The sequence below is a fragment of the Lithobates pipiens genome, unplaced genomic scaffold (genome assembly GCF_037356315.1).
Source record: "Lithobates pipiens isolate NorthernLeopardFrog02 unplaced genomic scaffold, aLitPip1_a1.2 Scaffold_23, whole genome shotgun sequence".
Taxonomy (NCBI): domain Eukaryota; kingdom Metazoa; phylum Chordata; class Amphibia; order Anura; family Ranidae; genus Lithobates; species Lithobates pipiens.
In genome coordinates this window covers 152,141,810-152,162,507 of record NW_027507785.1, presented here as the reverse complement: position 1 = coordinate 152,162,507, position 20,698 = coordinate 152,141,810, and positions in this window count along the sequence as shown.

The window sequence follows — 20,698 nt, the reverse complement described above, 5'->3', positions numbered from 1 at the left end:
TCTCTTAAATTGATCTCTTCCATATTAACTAATTTTTACCAAGCGCAAGTTTCACTTTTTGTTTTTGTAGAAGAGAGATACTGTATATACTATTAGAGGAGATATACTGTATATAATATTAGAGGAGATATACTGTATAAACTATTAGAAGAGAGATGTACTGTATATATAGAGGATATATACTGTATATACTATTAAAGGGTGAATCTGGTAAATATCATCAGACTGAGAGATCAAAGTCTTCCTTTGGGCAGATTAAAAAACACAAATTGTTGCAAAAACATATTACATGCCTCTGCAGCTTCTCCATTGAAGTATATTAAACCAAAAAAGCATTGTGACCCTTTCCAAATACACATCGACTGAAAAAAAGCATAGGATGTGAACATGTCCCATAGGAAACCATGTATATGAACTGAAGTTAGTTTCTGCAAAAAGCACCAAAAACGCATAGCTATGAACCAGGTCCAAGACATTTAGTAACATAATGGGGTTAGAAAAACTAAAATGAGCCCTTTATAGTAAAAAAAGAGCAAATAACCACTACTGTAAGGGATTCATTTTTTTTACTGTAGAACGGTGAAAGTAACATTTACAGTAGCAATTATTTGCTCTTTTGTACTATAAAGGGCTAATTTTAGTTTTTTTTTTAACTCCATTATGTTACTGCCCGTTTAATCGCTTATGAAAATAGTAATCGATTCATTTCATAATCGATTAGTTGTTTCAGCCCTAGACTTTAAATGAGGCTAATGACATTGTGGAGGTAAATTAATAGAAGTACATATTTATTGAACATAGAACAATGTAAAAATGCGTAACAGTAATAAAAAAAACATATAAAAAAAATCATTTCATCTGTATATATCTCTCTCTCTCTAAAAAAAAAATATATATATATATATATATATATATATATATATGCATGTAGCATGAACATCCAGGATACATAATTATATATCACAAATTGGCACCTCATGGTGATCTGGAATAATTGATTGATACATTCAATAAATTCATATATATACATATATCATCAAAGCAGCACTTTGCGGAGGAAATAGAAATATATAAAAGCAGTAAAACCATGATTAATTTGTAGATGATGATCTGGATCATCATCTTCCAGGACCACATGCAGCCATATAAAACATGAAAAAGCACAAAACATAAACCAAATACAAATCGGAACAGTATACACAAGTACATTATCAATACAAGGCATATGCCTGAAGACTATGGCCGCGTACACACGGGCGGATTGTATGGCCTACTTAGTCCGCCATACAATCCGACGGACAGTCCGTCATACTTTCGAATGAACGGACTTGACCACACACGGATGCACAAACAGTCCGTCGAAAGCTTGCACGATGACGTGTACAGCACGTACGACGGGACTAGAAATAGGAAGTCCAATACACAGCAATGCAACCTTTCGCCGTGTAAATCCTTTCTGAGCATGCGCCATTCTTAGTCCGTCGAACTAGCCTACTGACGAGCAGATTGTCCGCTGAAACCAAAGTATGACGGACAGAATTACGGAAATTCCGAAATACTTAGTACGCCAGACTGCACGCTGAAAAAGTCAGCTGAAGCCCACACACGAGCGGACTGTCCGCTGAAATGTGTTTCGACGGACTAAGTAGGCCATACAGTCCGCCCGTGTGTACGCGGCTTAAGTCTGAGAATTACAACCACCTGTCTGTTTACACCCAACTGCCCTCCAATCCAGTCCACCCAAGCAGAGGGGATCAGATCCCCTTCTGCTTGTTTTTGGTGGATCATATTGGAGGTAGGTGGGTGTAAACGGTCCCAAGTCCGTTTACACCCACAACTTAATAGAGGAGAATGGAGGGTCCAATGGGGTCCAAATGAAAACTCGACAGGCGGACCCAATCAGACCGCTCATGTGAAAGGGCTCTTATTAGTTGAAAGATGGTGTCATATTTCATGTATATATCAGGAAACACAGTTGTGCCTGGTACACATGATGAGATTGTCGGACGAAAGATCATCCGTTTTTATGGCATGCTAATCTCATATCAAAAATGAAGAGTTTACAAAAGTTACGAAAATTCTTGTTTGACAGAATAAGACTTCAGAAGTGATGTCATGTGTTGTAATGTATTTGTATTGCATTTTTTAACGACAACTCTACCGATTTAACGAAAATCGGCCGATCTGGTATTGTACAACAAAAAATTTTCATGCATGTACAACTGGATAATATCAAATGAACTGTCATGATCGGCTCTCAAAAGTCCTGTACTAATGATCCTATTAGCATACGATCGGTTGGAAAGCGGTATTTTTCTTAAGATTTTCTAATCGTGTTCACGGGGCTTTAGTCTTAGGCAGGCCATAGACTGTTTTAATCCTGGCCGATTCACCAAGGACTAGAAGAGATTCGAATTGCCAGCCTGAATGTTCCAAGTTGATCGATCAATCGACTCGTGTACAACCAGCCTGCCGAATTCTCTTCTAACTATTGCTACTGGCTGCTATAGCCTTAAGCAATAATCACTGTCTTCTCCTGCCTGCATGCCCAACCCCCCCAGCCGAGAGAAGACAATTGCTTGGCAGGATGGATTCCCCTGTCAGCACTGTGCTGAGGGAGGAATTGTGCAAATTTCTTTCCTGCAAAGAAATTTGCACCGTGTACAAACTGCCTCAGAAATGGGAGTCTATGACATTGACATATGAATCTGGTACAGATATTGGCTCATCATACCTGCAAAGCTGCCCGTTGCAAGTCTTCAAGCGGCTTGTGAAGGTCCACCTTAACTTCTCACGTTGTTTGGAAGACCACCAGAAAGGCGAAGTTCTAGCTGACCTAACAGGAATTCTAGACAGAGAATTGCAGTTGGTTACTTGAATATATGTAAACGATCACCTTGTAAAACAACCCATTCAGTTTAAAATTGAAATTAAATGCAAAACATTTTGCATATACAGGGCTCAAAATTTCTAGGCCAGAGCTACTAGCCAGGCCTCAAGGGTTACTCGCCATCTGTTGCCCCACCCAACCCCTACCATGTCCAGCCCCTAATTCCGCCCCCAAACACGCCCTCATAATGTATCTCATGAAATTACAATGTTTTATGCAGGCAATGCCACCAACACCCCCCTCCAGTAACACTGCCCTCCAGTACCACCACTGCATTGGGGACACAGGCTGAACTGAGGACACAGCTTGAATTGGTGACACAGGCTGCACCAATTCAAGCTGTGTCCCCAATGCAGCCTGTTTCCCCAGTGCAGCCGGTGTCACCAATTCAAGCTGTGTCCTCAGTGCAGCCTCTGTTCCCAGTGCGGCCAGTGTTCCCAGTGCGGCCAGTGTCCCCAGTGCGGCCAGTGTCCCCAGTGCAGCCTATGTCTCCAGTGCGGCCTATGTCCCCAGTGCGGCCTATGTCCCCAGTGAGGCCTATGTCCCCATGGCAGCCGGTCTCACCAATGCAGCCGGTCTCACCAATGCAGCCGGTCTGACCACTGCAAGCTGTGTCCCCAGTGCGGCCGGTGTCCCCAGTGCGGCCGGTGTCCCCAGTGCGGCCGGTGTCCCCAGTGCGGCCTATGTCCCCAGTGAGGCCTATGTCCCCAGTGCAGCCAGTCTCACCAATGCAGCCGGTCTGACCACTGCAAGCTGTGTCCCCAGTGCGGCCGGTGTCCCCAGTGCGGCCGGTGTCCCCAGTGCGACCAGTGTCCCCAGTGCGGCCAGTGTCCCCAGTGAGGCCTATGTCCCCAGTGAGGCCTATGTCCCCAGTGAGGCCTATGTCCCCAGTGCAGCCGGTCTCACCAATGCAGCCGGTCTGACCACTGCAGCCGGTCTGACCACTGCAAGCTGTGTCCCCAGTGCGGCCAGTGTCCCCAGTGCGGTCGGTGTCCCCAGTGCGGCCAGTGTCCCCAGTGCGGCCAGTGTCCCCAGTGAGGCCAGTGTCCCCAGTGCGGCCAGTGTCCCCAGTGCGGCCTGTGTCCCCAGTGAGGCCTATGTCCCCAGTGAGGCCAGTGTCCCCAGTGCAAGCTGTGACCCCAGTGCAAGCTGTGACCCTAGTGCAAGCTGTGACCCCAGTGCAGCCGGTCTCACCACTGCAAGCTGTGTCCCCAGTGCGGCCGGTGTCCCCAGTGAGGCCGGTGTCACCAATTCAAGCTGTGTCCCCAATGCAGCCTGTTTCCCCAGTGCAGCCTGTGTCACCAATTCAAGCTGTGTCCCCAGTTCAGCCTGTGTCCCCAATGCAGTGGTGGTACTGGAGGGGGGTGGTGGCACAGTCTGGAGGGGGGGTGGTGGTGGCACTAGAGGGGGGGTGGTGGGGGAACTAGAGGGGGGGTGGTGGCACAGTCTGGAGGGGTGGTGGAGGCATTAGAGAGGGGGTGGTGGTGGCACTGGAGGGGTGATGGCACAGTCCGGGGGGGTGGTGGCACAGTCTGGAGGGGTGGTGGTGGCAGTCTGGAGGGGGGTGGTGGGCTGGTGGTACTGGAGGGGGGGTGGTGGCACTGGAGGGGGGATGGTGGCATTGGAGGGAGGGGTGGCACTGGAGGGCGGGTGGTGGCAGTCTGGAGGGGTGGTGGTGGTGGCACAGGCTGGAGGGGTGGTGGTGATGGCACAGTCTGGAGGGGTGGTGGTGGTGGCACAGTCTGGAGGGGTGGTGGTGGTGGCACAGTCTGGAGGGGGGGTGGCACTGGAGGGGGGTGGAGGGCTGGTGGCACTGGAGGGCGGGTGGTGGCACAGTCTGGAGGGGTGGTGGTGGCACTGGAGGGGGGTGGTGGCACAGTCTGGAGGGGTGGTGGTGGCACTGGAGGGGGGGTGGTGGGCTAGTGGCACTCGAGGGGTGGTGGTGGCACTAGAGGGGGCTGGTGGCACAGTCTGGAGGGGTGGTGAAGGCACTAGAGGGGGGGTGGTGGTGGCACTGGCACAGTCCGGGGGGGTGGTGGCACAGTCTGGAGGGGTGGTGGTGGCAGTCTGGAGGGGGGGCGGTGGGCTGGTGGTACTGGAGGGGGGGTGGTGGCACTGGAGAGGGGATGGTGGCATTGGAGGGAGGGGTGGCACTGGAGGGCGGTGGTGGCAGTCTGGAGGGGGGGTGGTGGTGGCACAGTCTGGAGGGGGGTGGTGGCACTGGAGGGGGGATGGTGGCATTGGAGGGAGGGGTGGCACTGGAGGGCGGGTGGTGGCAGTCTGGAGGGGGGGTGGTGGTGGCACAGTCTGGAGGGGTGGTGGTGGCACAGTCTGGAGGGGTGGGGGCACAGTCTGGAGGGGTGGGGGCACAGTCTGGAGGGGTGGTGGTGGCACTGGAGGGGGGGTGGTACGCTAGTGGCACTCGAGGGGTGGTGGTGGCACTAGAGGGGGCTGGTGGCACAGTCTGGAGGGGTGGAGAGGCACTAGAGGGGGGGTGGTGGTGGCACTGGAGGGGTGATGGCACAGTCCGGGGGTGGTGGCACAGTCTGGAGGGGTGGTGGTGGGCTGGTGGTACTGGAGGGGGGGGTGGTGGCACTGGAGGGGGGATGGTGGCATTGGAGGGAGGGGTGGCACTGGAGGGAGGTGGTGGCAGTCTGGAGAGGTGGTGGTGGAACAGTCTGGAGGGGTGGTGGTGGTGGCACAGTCTGGAGGGGTGGTGGTGGTGGCACAGTCTGGAGGGGTGGTGGTGGTGGCACAGTCTGGAGGGGTGGTGGTGGGCTGGTGGCACTGGAGGGCGGGTGGTGGCATTGGAGGGGTGGTGGCACTGGAGGGGGGTGGCGGTGGCACTGGAGGGGGGTGGTGGGCTAGTAGCACTCGAGGGATGGTGGTGGCACAGTCTGGAGGGGGGGTGGTGGCACTGGAGGGAGGTGGGGGTAGCGGCACTGGAGGGGGATGGTGGTGGCACTGGAGGGGGATGGTGGTGGCACTGGAGGGGGGGTGGTGGGGGCACTGGAGGGGGGGTGGCACAGTCTGGAGGGGTGGTGGTGGCACAGGAGGGGGGTGGTGGGCTGGTGGCACTATGGGGGCACTGGAGGGGTGGTTATGGCATTGGAGGGAGGGGTGGCACTGGAGGGGCGGTGGTGGCAGTCTGGAGGGGAAGTGGTAGAACAGTCCGGAGGGGGGTGGTGGAACAGTCTGGAGGGGTGGTGATGGCACTGGAGGACGGGTGGCACAGTCTGGAGGGGTGGTGGTGGCACTGGAGGGGGTGGTGGGGTGGTGGCACTGGAGAGGGGGTGGTGGGCTGGTGGCACTGGAGAGGGGGTGGTGGCACTGGAGGGGTGGTGGTGGCACTGGAGGGAGGTGGTGGCACAGTCTGGAGGGGGATGGGATGGAACAGTCTGGAGGGGGATGGGGTGGAACAGTCTGGAGGGGGATGGGGTGGAACAGTCTGGGGGGTGGGGTGGAACAGTCTGGGGGGGGATGGGGTGGAACAGTCTGTGGGGGGTGGGGTGGAACAGCCTGGGGGGGATGGGGTGGAACAGTCTGGGGGGGGGGGGGTGGAACAGTCTGGGGGGGTGGGGTGGAACAGTCTGGGGGGGGGGATGGGGTGGAACAGTCTGGGGGGGATGGGGTGGAACAGACTGGGGGGGTGGGGTGGAACAGTCTGGAGGGGGATGGGGTGGAACAGTCTGGGGGGGATGGGGTGGAACAGTCTGGAGGGGGGGTGGTGGTGGCACTGGAGGGGGGGTGGTGGGCTGCTGGCACTGGAGGGCAGGGGGTGGCACAGTCTAGAGGGGTGGTGGTGGCACTGGAGGGGCAATGGTGGGCTGGTGGCACTGGAGGGCAGGTGGTGGCACCGGAGGGGGGTGGCAGGCTGGCACATTCTGGAGGGGGGGTGGCGACTTACCGCCAATCAATCGATGATGATCGATTCCCCCTCCTTAGAATCCTGCAGACTGCAGAGTGACGCAAAGTTCCTCCACGAAGCGTGCCTCCGCTCCTCCAGGAAAGCCTTGCTTCAGAGAGCTCCTCCCCCGCCTTCACTGAATTGGCAGTTTTTTTTTGTGTCCGCCCCGCCTCCCTTACAGTCGCTCTGGATAGGCGGGGGCGGAGCCAACCGAGCACTTCTCTCACGCTGGTGAAGGAAGCCCCCCCCTCACCAAGGCATGACAAGCGACAATGAATAACACCACACACGCACACCCCTGGCCGGACAGTTAGGTGGGCCCCTCGGGGGGCGGGCGGAGGGCGGCGGGCGGGCTGCCAGTGGGCCCCCTGAAGTGGCAGAGAATTACAGGGCCCAGTCGCACTTGCGACTGTTGCGACCCTGATAATTCCGCCACTGGCAGGAAGGGTGTTTAAAGAGGAAGTAAACCCTTCCAAACAACTTGGACCTATAGGTAAGCCTAGATTAAGGCTTACCTGTAGGTCCAAGCAATATCTCCTAAACCTATATGGTTTAGGAGATATTTGCCCGAAAATGGGCACCGCTGTCTACGGCGCATGCGCCGTAGACAGCGGCGCGCAGGCGCACTAAATGCGGCAAATCCAAGAATGGATTTGCCTAATTTGTCGACTCCCGTGCGCATGCGCGGGAGTGACGTCATCGCGGCTTCGCCGTATGGCAGCGGCGGAGCTGCGAGACGCGACTCCCGTGCGCATGCGCGGGAGTGACGTCATCGTGGCTGCGCCGCTGTGATTCGTCGGAGCTGCGAGACGCCACCAGCAACATGGATGCGGCGGACTACAGGGGACAGCGGCGACTTCGCTGGCTCCTGTGTCAGGTAAGTGACACATAATGAGCTACTATGCGATGCATAGTAGTCCATTATGCTTTACCTTTGCAGGGAAAAAAAGAGGAAGTAAACCCATCAGGGTTTACTTCCTCTTTAAGTGCCCAGTAAGCAAGTGGTTAAACTGGGCCATAACAGTGCTCAGCAATTGTTATCAGAATTATCCCTCATTCCCATTTAGATCCTTATGTTAATATCTCCCCATGTATAATCTTCGACCCAGCATCCTTTTCAGATCACCACCCAATCCCTAGTACGGTTCAGCTTGTGTTTGAGGGGGGGGTCGGTGCTTTTTCTGTCTCCGGATTTGCGAAGTGCAGTAGCCCGTCCCTCCCCTCCACCCTTTGGTGGGTCGAGGCTTGGCCTCCTGCTCATCGGTGTCATACTTCAACACCACAATCAGCGTTGTCATCGACGTTGATTTAAAGCGGGAGTCCACCGGGACTCCGCGTTTTTTTGTTTTTTTTAAAAGCCAGCAGCTACAAATACTGCAGCTGCTGACTTTTAAATAGTGACACTTACCTGTCCAGCGCGCCCGCGATGTCGGCACCCGAAGCCGATCGCTCGCTCGGCTGCCGGGTCCCGCCGCCATCTTGGGTATGGGAATCAGGAAATGGAGCCTTTCGGCTTCATTTCCCGGTTCCCTACTGCGCATGCGCGAGCCGCGCGGCGCAATCCGGACGGTCCCCGCTGCCTCTGGGAGCTGTGTGTTTCCCAGCAGGCAGCGGGGCACTTGCTGAAGGGGGCGGGCGCTTGCGGAACGGGGGCGTAACCTACGCTCGTTCCGCAGAGAGCTAGCCCGGAAGTGGGTGCAGTTACCTGGATTATCCAGGTAACTGCACCCCCCTCCCCCCTGAAAGGTGCCGATTGTGGCGCCGGAGGGGGGGGGGATTCCGATGAGCGGAGGTCCATTTTAGGGTGGACCTCCGCTTTAACGTCTTTTTTCATCCTTAGCCAGAAAATGCGTAAAATGCTAGGAAATGCGTAGAGTGCCACCAGATGCCCAAAGTTATCTGTTCCTATAACGCATGTTTTTTAATCCACTTATTTTATTATGTACATTTATTACGTCTAATCCCTAATTTTATTGCATGCTATGTAGCATTATTTTTAGTGTAAGTCATGTGACTACCTATCTATTTGATACAATAATTTTCTTCAATGCAACAATAAATAATGTACTGTAATTTCAACTTTGTTGTTTTTGCCCATAACTGACATGGTGGTCTCCTCATTTATAGTCCCATAGCTCTCTTTTTCTATAAACTAATTTAGGAATGGAGGTCACCATGTGTGCTATAGTGTGTGTGCCAGGTCACATCTTATTCACTGACCACAAAGAAGAGTTTACGCAAAAAAAAAAAAAAAAAAAAAAAAAACACCAACAATTTAATTAAAAAGACGGCATGAAAGACTGAAGCTGTCATACACTTTTAGTAATAAGCTAAAACTTAGACAAAGGCACTTTATGGGCACACAACACACGTATTACCTGGCTCTATCCCTCCACTTGGCTACACCTCCCTCTCCTGTCCACCTGGCTTCATCCTCCCTCCACCTGGCTGCACCTCCCTCTCCTGTACACCTGGCTCCATGCATTTGTGATGCAGGTATTGAGGGGTTAAAACAAGCATTAATACCTTCTCACAAATGTATAAACCTAAGCAGAATAAAGACAGAACTAACACTTTTTTTGAGCCTATGAATATTTTCCAACATTACTGTTAGACATTAGATCAATGTCTGATGAATGTGAACGGCCATAGATGGATAAAAATGTGTCTGGTCCCTGCTGAATTTTTATCCATCTAAGATCAGCTTAACCACTACAATACAGGGCATACAAGCTAATTATAGACTGACTGGAAAAGCATAAATCCTTTGCAGATTCCAGAATGATAAATCCAAAGAGATAAAAGTGTCCTTATGTTAATTTCTTCATCATAATTGTATAGCCAAAGATTAGCAAACCAATGCTATAGCAATCAATTTAAATAACCGTCCTTCAAATACCATATAAAGAATTCTTCAAATATATTGAATCCAATGTGAAAAATAATCTACAAACAGCAATAAATCCAATGTGCAAAGTAATCAGTTCAAATGAGCAAGCATAAAGAATCTCCAAAGGATTTATGCTTTGCCAGTCAGTCTATAATTAGCTTGTATGCCATTATAAGTGAGCGCCACATTAACTTTTTTCTTTCCATTACTGTTGGGTGTGAGAACACTTTTATGTTGGCTGCTACATTGTTAGGTTGATTTCTCATTTCCCTGTGTGGCTTGCACATTAGTTCTCCCTATTTCTATACAATACAGGGCACTTTTGCCCCCTTCCTTCCCAGGCAAATTTTCAGCTTTCAGCACTCTCGCACTTTCAATGACAATTGCGTGGTTATGCTACGCTGTACCCAAATGAAATTTTTATCATTTTGTTCACACAAATAGAGCTTTAATTTGTTAGTATTTATTCAGGACTCCGTTTTTAATTTTTTGCGATATAAGCGGAAAAAGAGCAGAAATTTGGAAAAAAAAACAATATTTTCTTCTTTCTATTTTAAAAGAAATCCAATAAAATCGAATTTTGTCATAAATTTAAGACAAAATGTATTCTGCTACATGTTTTTGGTAAAAAAAATTCTGTTAAGTGTATAATAAATGGTTTGTGTGATCACGGACAAATGTACACAAATGATCATGTACAGATGTGTGCAGGGGATCATGGACATATGTGTGCAGATAATCATTGGGACATGTGATTTTAGTGGGACATATGTGGGGGACATGTGTGTTTACACTAGACTGGTGATCAGTGAGTAAAAAGCTGTAAAAAACAGCTCATACTCACTGATCACCAACCAGCTGCAGCGATCTGCTCTCCTCTCCTCAGCGACAACTTCCATGTGAGGAGAAGAGAGCTGATTGCCTAGCAACCGGCTGTTTACATCACATGACAGCTGTCCAGGGGACACAAGAGCACCGTGATCGCGCCACTGTGCAGTCATGATCCCCCCTCCTTCCGAAGGATGTTCCTGAACATCCACTCAGAAGTAGAGAGATCCCATCCGGCTGTATATGTACATTGGCTGGGTGGGAAGTAGTTAAAGTGGATGTAAAGTTTTTTTAGCTTAATGCATTCTATGCATTAATCTAAAAAAACCTTGTTTGTGTAGCAGCCTCCCCTAATAGAATGGTGCTGCTACTGTGTCTCAGCCAATCAGGAGGGCAGTCCCGGACACTCAAGGCACTTGTGCACATTGCTTGATAGAGATGGGCAAAATGGGTTGGACCTTGTGCGCTGCTAGTGTTGAAACTATAAGCTAAAATGTATCTCAGCTGCTGACACTTCCCACACCTACCCACAGTGTGAATGACTGAAACTCAGAGCTCAAGTTCTGCAGGAACGCAAGGGAACGAAGTTCCTGTACTTTTTCCACAACAGGAACTCTGTTCCCATTAGTAGCCATGTCCTGCAAATGCCTGAGTAACTGGTTGCTAGGCTAGGGCCACTCTGTGTCTAGCAGCCAGTCACATGACGTCGGCTGACACGTGGGCACTGGCAGGAGTCAATGGGCAGTGCACCTATGGGCTACGGCTGAGCAGCCCCTCCGAGAGAGCAGCCAGCCACAGACACCACACCAGACAGAGGCACACTTACTGCTGGTAAGGATCCAGCCTGTGCCCACTGCCCACTCAGTGCCAGACAGTCCCGGGGCCGCCGCTGACTACTCCCGCAGCTGCTGAAGCACATTGCCAGCAGTGCAGCCCAACTCTGAGCTGCCAGACTTCTCCAGTTCAACTTCTCCTCTCCTGAGCTGAGCCTCCGAGTCCTCCCACCCACGAGGTCCACCGCGAGTTTGCCGCCCACCAGAGTTATTGACAAACTTCCAGGTTAGTGTGTCACACACACTTTGTTACTTACAGTGAGCATGCTCCCCCTCCGTTCTGCTGCTGTGTCCCCCACTCACCTTCCATTCTGCTGCTCCGGGTCCCCCACTCCCCCTCCGTTCTGCTGCTCTGGGTCCCCCACTCCCCCTCCGTTCTGCTGCTCTGGGTCCCCCACTCCCCCTCCGTTCTGCTGCTCTGGGTCCCCCACTCCCCCTCCGTTCTGCTGCTCTGGGTCCCCCACTCCCCCTCCATTCGGCTGCTCGGGGTCCCCCACTCCCCCTCTGTTCGGCTGCTCGGGGTCCCCCACTCCCCCTCCGTTCTGCTGCTCCAGGTCCCCCACCATTCTTGTGATGATTATTCTGTTCATTTGACAATTTAACATATTTTGTTTTTGTAAACTGGCACTTTACAATATATGTTGCACTGTATTTTCTGTGAAATATATATGCATATGAGCATATCATTTATTTTATTTATTTTTTTGGTGGGGAAGTAGATCTTGGGTTGGAGTTCCCATACTTTTTTCCCCAGGACTTGACCCTTGCTGAAACCTGAATGTATTATACACCTGTGTGTGTACACGTATGTATAAAGTGCACTATTAATCGCAAACTCCTTGCGATCCCCTAATTGTGATGATCTTTAAAATATATAATATATATGTGCAAAATCCATAAACATGCAAACATATACACCTCCTAAACAATGCTCATGCACAAACCTATGTGTTTACACACACACACACACACACACACACACACACACACACACACACACACACACACACACATATATATATATATATATCGCGCTATTTATCGCAAACTACTTGTGATCTCCTAATAGTCATACACTTTAAAAAAAATTACAGTATATGATATATATGTGCAAAATCTTTATACATACAAACATATGCCACTTCTAAAAAGTGCTTGTACGTCTGTGAATTTCAAACAAAGTTATAAAATGTGCATATATATATATATATATATATATAGAAATATATATATATATATATATATATATATATATATATATATATATATATATATATAAAAAACTACCAAGTCCATATATTCAACAAAAAAGTCAGTTTAAACAGATAAAATGACAGGTGCCTTGATGCACCAGTGCTCTCCTCCCCATCAGATGTGCCCTCACTAGGGATGAGCTTCGTGTTCGAGTCGAACATATGTTCGACTCGAACATCGGCTGTTCGCCCGCTCAGCGAATTCCGAACGTTATGGGCCGTTCGCGCCAAATTAGTGTGGCGCTCACGGCCCACAATGCACTGCGATGGCGCAGTGCATTGCTGGCTCATGATTGGCCAAGCATGCACTGTGACCATGCTTGGCCAATCACAGCGCCGGCAGCGAGGAGAGCCATGATTGGCCACAGGCAGGATGCCTGTGGCCAATCATAGCTCAGGCTGTGTAGTACATGCCCCACACTATATAAGGCCGCCAGCGTGGTGGCCTTGTGTAGTGTGTTGGCGTTTGTAGCAGTTAGTGGGTGTTCTATGTACCTTCAACACAGTATACACTGATCGTTATCGGCCGATTTTCTGTTCTTGCTCTTCTGTAGTGGTTGTTGTCTGCGTGCCCTGACCGCAGTATACACTGCTATATTCACCTATATAGCTAGCGATATATCTATCTTTTAAAATAGAGCTTGCAGTCAGTGTTAGGAGCTTGTGCGTGCTGTCTGCATGCTCTGAACCCAGTATACACCGCTATATCCACCTATATAGCAAACTATCTTGCTCGTTTTAAATAGAGCTTGCAGTCAGCGGTAGGAGCTTGTGCGTGCTGTCTGCGTGCTCTGAACCCAGTATACACCGTTATATCCACCTATATAGCAAACTATCTTGCTCGTTTTAAATAGAGCTTGCAGTCAGCGGTAGGAGCTTGTGCGTGCTGTCTGCGTGCTCTGAACCCAGTATACACCGCTATATCCACCTATACAGCAAACTATCTTGCTCGTTTTAAATAGAGCTTGCAGTCAGCGGTAGGAGCTTGTGCGTGCTGTCTGCGTGCTCTGAACCCAGTATACACTGCTATATCCACCTATATAGCAAACTATCTTGCTCGTTTTAAATAGAGCTTGCAGTCAGCGGTAGGAGCTTGTGCGTGCTGTCTGCATGCTCTGAACCCAGTATACACCGCTATATCCACCTACATAGCTCTTCTCTATTTGAGCCATCTGCCATCTGCAGGAGTTAGTGGAAGTTGTGTGTGCCTCCAGCACAATATACACTACCCAATTGCTGGTTTTCCCAACTCCCTTCAGGCCATTACCATGTCTGGAAGGCCAGCAAGGAGAGGCAGACAGGCACGTGCCGATAAAAGAGGGCAAGCAGGCTCTGTGTCTAGAGACAACAGTGCTGGTCGTGGACGTGGTGCATCGTCATCATCAGCACGTGGCCATGGGACACGCTTGTCCTTCTTTTCGGCAGCTGGACATGTTGAGCCGCAACATGCCAACGACTTGGTAGAGTGGATGACCAAGCCCTCTTCATCCTCCTCATCCTCTCTCACCCAGTCTCAGGGTACTAGCAAAGCAGCTGCCAACGCATCGTCTTCCCTCCTCCCAATGTCATCATCAGTGACTCCTTCTCTAGACCCACCACGTCCTCCTGAGGAGTCTCCTGAACTCTTTGAGCACAGTGTTGGGTACATGCTCCAGGAGGATGCCCAGTGTTTTGTAGGCTCTGATGATGATACTCAGCTAGAGGAAGGCAGTAGCGTGAATGCAGAGAGAGGGGATGCTCAAGAAGGACAGCAATCTGGCAGTCATGTTCCACAAGCTGCAGCATACTGCCAGGTTTGCTCCAGCGATGAAGAGGGAGGGGATGATGAGGGTACTGACTCCATGTGGGTGCCTGGTAGGAGAGAGGAGGAGGAGGCACATGTCCAACGAGGCAGGATGCCCTCCGGGGGCCAGCTTAGGGGCAACACACCGACTGAATCACACCGCAGAGCTCCGCCTGTGCAGGGCGCTGCCTCTGCGCTTTATTCTAAAAGTTATTTGGTGTGGGCCTTTTTTGAGACGAGTGCATCAGATCGCACCGCTGCTATTTGCAACATATGTCTCAAGCGTATCTCGCGTGGCCAAAACATCAGTCGCTTGGGCACCACATGCTTGACCAGACATAGGTTGACCTGCCATGCAGCTCGTTGGCAAGCGTACCTCAAAGACCCACACCAAAGAACAAAGCGGACCTCTCCTTGCTCCTCATCAGCTGGGATCTCCAACCCCACTAGACCTTCAGTCCTCCCTGAAACCTGCTCTGAGAGGAATGAAGGTGTAGAATTAGGTGTGTCACAGCCAAGTGCTTCCGGGAACTCTGCTAGCAGTACACCCACGTCCGATTATAGCAGGCAAATGTCCCTGCCCCAGCTGCTGGACCGGCGAAAGAAGTTCACTCCCAGCCATCCACATGCCCAGCGGTTGAATGCTAGCTTGGCTAAATTGCTAGCACATCAACTGCTGCCTTTTCAGTTGGTAGACTCGGCCCTCTTCCGTGAGTTTGTACAATGTGCGGTTCCTCAGTGGCAGGTCCCCAAACGCCACTTTTTCTCACGGAAGGCGATTCCGGCTCTCTACCAGCATGTGGAAGGCAATGTCCTTGCCTCGCTGGACAGGGCGCTCAGTGGTAAGGTGCATATTACCGCTGACTCATGGTCCAGCAGGCATGGACAGGGACGTTACCTGTCTTTCACGGCCCATTGGGTCACTCTTCTGCCAGCTGGGAAGGATGCAGGAAAAGGTGCAGTAGTGTTGGAGGTTGTTGCGCCACCACGCCTCGATGCCATGCCGTGCTTGCGCTGGTTTGTTTGGGGGACAGGAGCCACACTGGGGCGGATGTTTTGTCAGCTCTGCAGGGGCAGGCCGAGAGGTGGTTGACGCCACGCCAGCTTAAGCCAGGAATGGTGGTTTGCGACAATGGCACCAACCTCCTCTCCGCCCTCCGACAGGGACAACTGACCCATGTGCCCTGTGTAGCTCACGTCCTTAACCTGGGGGTGCAGCGGTTCTTGGGCAGGTACATGGGCTTACAGGATGTCCTGAAGCAGGCCAGGAAAGTCTGTGTGCATTTCCGCCGATCATTTAATGCCTGTGCTCGGCTGGCTGAGCTCCAAAAGGAGTTGAACCTGGCCAAGAAACACCTTATATGTGACATGCCCACCAGGTGGAACTCAACGTTGGCCATGCTGCAGCGGCTGCACACGCAGCAGAGGGCCATCAATGAGTACCTGTGCGACTACGGCACCAGGACAGGGTCAGCTCGGTTTTTTCTCACCATGCCAGCGGGGCATGATCAGGGATGCATGCACTGTCCTGTCACCGTTTGAGGAGGCCACAAGGATGGTGAGCAGTGACAGTGCATGCATCAGTGACACTGTACCTCTTAGAGCATACGCTGCGTGGAATAATGGACAGGGCACTTGAGGCAGAACAGAGGCAGGAAGAGGAGGACTTCCTTGCCTCTCAAGGCCCCCTTTATCCAGACAGTGTTCCTGCTGTGCCACCCATCACACAGGAAGAGGAGGAGGAGGAGGATGATTGTGTCAGCATGGAGGTGGAGGCTGGCACTCAGCATCAGCAGCAGCAGCAGTCTTGTAGGGATGATTTACAGTCCCAAGAAACCGTGGACTTGTACGTGGCTGGGAGGAGGTAGCAGCTGCGGATCATGTTGTCCTTAGTGACCCAGAGGACTCCGGACCGAATGCCTCAGCTAACCTATGCTGCATGGCCTCCCTGATCCTGCAAAGCCTGCGGAAGGATCCTCGTATTCTTCGGATCAAGGAGAGGGACCATTACTGGCTGGCCACTCTCCTTGATCCACGGTACAAGGGTAAGGTTGCCGACCTTATCTTGCCATCGCAGAGGGAGCAGAGGATGAGACATCTCCGGGAGGCCTTGCAGAAAGGTCTGTGCAATGCGTTCCCAGAGACTGGGAGGTTACAAACTCCTGGTCCTGGACAACGTGTTGCTGAGGCATCGGTCAGAAGGAGCGGTGGAGAAGGTGGCCGTCTGACTGATGCTTTCAGAATTTTTTTTAGTGCGCAGCCCCAAGGTATGATCGGTTCCAGCAACCATCGCCAGCGTCTGATTTACATGGTGCAGGAATACCTAGGGGCAAGGTCAGACTTGGACACCTTTCCCACTGAAAATCCTCTGGCTTACTGGGTCTTGAGGATGGATCACTGGCCAGAGCTTGCACAGTATGCAATTGAGCTACTGGCCTGTCCTGCATCCAGCGTTCTTTCGGAACGCACCTTCAGTGCTGCTGGTGGCTTTGTTACCGATCACAGGGTGCGCCTGTCCACCGAATCAGTTGATCGACTGACCTTCATCAAGATGAATCAGTCTTGGATCACCCACAGCTACCAAGCACCTGAAGCTGATGTAACCGAATAATTGTTTTTGAAATATCACATCCCTTCAAGACTGCCTATGCTGATGCTGAGTGACTGTCCTGTTATGTTGATTGTCTATCCTCTTCCTCCTCCGCTGATATGTTGGAAGAACATTTCTGGTTCTGGGTGATGCCATCAGCCAAATTTTTCTGTCCCTGTTTAACAGGGGCGTTTAATTACAATTTTTGATGCAATGCTTTGCAGCAGGGCTGATTCCTGCAATAAAACTAGAGTATATGGGAGAGGTTGCAGTGTCGTGGCACCAGCACCAGTGCCAAAGGCCCAATTTTTCTGCCCCTGTTTAACAGGGACATGTAATTACAATACTTGATATAATATTTCACAGGAGGGCCCTTTCCTGTGCCCACCCAGAGTAACTGTGAAGACTTATAGTGTTGTGGCACCAGCACCACAACCACCAAAGGTAAATTTTTCTACCACTGTTCAACAATGGCATGTAATTACAATTCTTGATATAATCGTTCACAGCAGGGCGCTCCAGCGCCCACCAAGAGTCACTTTGAGGGCTTACAATGTTGTGGCAAAACCAACACCTTGGCGCGATGTGTTGTACGTGAGAGGGGAGGGGCCTGACTACGGCACTCACGCGAGTGGATGGAGGAGAACCCGTCGAATCAGCTGGAGCTGAGCACGGTGAGAGAGCGCGACGCTCCGTAATGAAGCCGAACCTTATCCCACTGTCCACACTCGACTGCCCGCCCGCACGAGCCTGAGAACACCGCCAGCGAGACCCGGAGATGAGCATTGTCGGTAGACGGTGCCTAGGATCCTGCTGGAGCGTGCGGAACCCCTGAATCTCCCCCCCTTCCTGCCCACCTGCTGCTGCGATCTCCCTGTAAGCTGAGGAGCCTGAAAGTAAGGAAGAAAGCAAGCATTTCCTTCACCCTGAGTGGCACATTAAGGCTTGTTAAAGTTGGAGTGCATAGCGGTAGTGTATCAGGAGTGAAACAGATGAGCAATCATTGTTAGGAAGCCTGCGGAGCTCTGGTCCCTGGAGTGGAAATGAGCGTTTAAAATGTATGAGCGCATGAGAAATTTGCCAGAGGTGGTTGATGGACTTGAAAACTAAGCAGAGCTCCTAATAAGTATTCTCCTGAAACATATGCTGAAAAGCCTTGAAAAGCACTGCCATGAACTATTTTATATTTTGAACTGTGTCCTTTTTTTTTTTTGTGTGCCTTGAAACAAAATGAGATAAGCCCAGTTAAAGGGTCTCCGTTGCGCTTAAGGGCAGGTGCAGCCCAGATTAAACACTCAAGACAGGATGAGAAGTTGAGGATGATGATTATGGGTTACATCAGTTTTGCCTTGTTGAAGGAATGACCGAAGGTATTATATATAGTTTTGAGTAATTCTCTGAACAAGACGTCTGTATATCTGGTTTCATGGCCTTCTAAATATTATACCAGCCGTGGGATACATCAATGTGACCTAAAACTTTGATTTATTTCTGATTTAAACTGTTAAGATATGGACACTTAAGGGACGAGCACTGGGTCGCAGAGAAGAGCAGGCAGTATAGCCCACTGAGATTGGAGCTCATTATCGGCTGATTATTAGCGAATATATCCCTGAAGAAAGGTCCCAGACATTTATAGACACCCATATATGTTCACGGTGGGATAAAAAGATAGGAGTACCTTTTTTTTCCCTCCCCTCTTATCCTATTCCTCAGAAGCAATTAAAATAAGGGGGAACCCTGGGGAGGAGAAAGACAAAGAGGGACAACATGAGGGGAAGAAATCCAAAAGCGAATGACCCTAAAGCCCCTAAAGAGAGTTTAAACACAAGCACGATCCAGAAGTACCTTAAAGAAACAAGTCAAAAAAGCCCTGGTATAGAAAAAAAAACAACAGGGTATACGAGAGAGGAAGAAAGAGGCAGGGAAATCAGCTGGGAGACACCTCCGGGGAGGAGACGGACTCAGATTTGGAGGGCAAAAGAAGGGAGCAGAGGGATACCTCTCAAATACCAACAAAAGGCGAAATGCAGGAAATGTTCATGAAATTAGAAAATACAATCAAGGCGGAGATTTCAACTGTAAGGGCGGATATGGGACACCTGTTAAGGAGGATAGAAGAAGCAGAGGAACTAACGGGAAAACAGGCCCAGGAAATACTTGAGTTAAAAATGCAATCAAGAAAAATGCAAGAGGCTCACAGGGACATCTTATATAGAATGGAGGAACAGGAGAACCAGAGTCAACGTCAGAACCTGAGGATTAGAGCCTTGCCAGAACAGCAGGGAGAAGATTTAGGAGCAAAAATGGGGAAGATATTTAACCCTATACTAGGAAGAGAGGAAGGTGAAGAATTAAAGATAGATCGGGTGCACAGAGTGAGGAAACCCCCAGGATTAAGGGAAGAGGTACCGAGAGACATGATTATAAAATTTCACCTCTATGAGGATAAAGCCAAGATATGGAGTAAACTTAGAGGGCTGACTCCAGTTCAATATGACGGGACAACGTTGCAAGTCTTTACAGACTTGTCTTCGGGGACTCTGGCGCGGAGAAGACAACTAAAACCTCTATTGGAACAAATGAGACGAGCAAACATAAGATATAGTTGGGGGTTTCCGGCAGCCCTCTTGGTTCAGAGAGAGGGAAGGACTATTAGGCTAAAGTTCCTAGATGAACTAGAGGACTTCTGTAATAAATTGGGAATACCATCCCCCAAGATCCCTCAAGATCCACGTGAAATTTAACGACAATGGATGTTGGACAATGGGGGAGGGGGGATGATGATAGTTTTTGCTTTGGTTCTCTAAGGTTCTAGTTTGTATTTTTGGCGGTGGGGGTGGAGGGGGGAGGGGGGGCCTGGGCGGAGGAGGGCGGAGGTGGGATGGATTGGCGGAAGGATTGGGCGGGGCTTGGGCTCCACCACTCCTTGTCTGTAACGGGTGACCCCTTTTCCCAAGGGGTTAAGGGGAGTAGGGGTACAGAAGTGGAGGGTCGCAGTTTGAGTCACACCCTGGTAGGTAATGCTTGCAGAAGGGAGTCGAGCCCTCAATGCAAAGTAAAGGCCAGGATTGGGCCGGAGGAAGGGGAGGGGTGGAGGGGTGGGGGGGTAGGTGGAAAAGGTGGGAGAAGATATTCCTTGCAGAGGGGGGGGAAAGAAAGAAAAGGGAAAAAAAGAAGGGAAAAAAAGAAAGGGGCAAAAAAAAGAGGGTTCAAATGATTGGCAGGATCAAAAGGTGTAGACCAAGCACGCGACCGGATAGTTTTGGATGACCGAGGTAAAGGGTCTAAATTCTCCCGACAAGAGGTATAAACTCTTAAAGGAACTGCAGCAATATAGAGCAGAAGTGGTATTTCTGCAGGAGACCCATTTAACTTATGATACGAATATTAAGTTATATTCAGATAGCTTTCCAAACTGGTTCTATGGGGACTCCCCAATAAGGAGGGCTAAGGGAGTGGCGATAGGATTTGAGAAACGTACAAGATTCACCCTGCTCGATAGGCTGACCGACCCTGAGGGACGATATTTGTTCCTGAAGGGAGAACTAGGGGATAGGATTTTTACTTTGGCAAACGTATATTGCCCAAATAGAAACCCCATAGGATATTTGAAACAAATCCTGAGGAGATTAGCAGATTTTAAATCAGGTGATGTAATTTTGGCAGGGGTTTTACATTTTTGTATGGATCCATCTCTGGATAGTACGTCCCATGCAAAGGG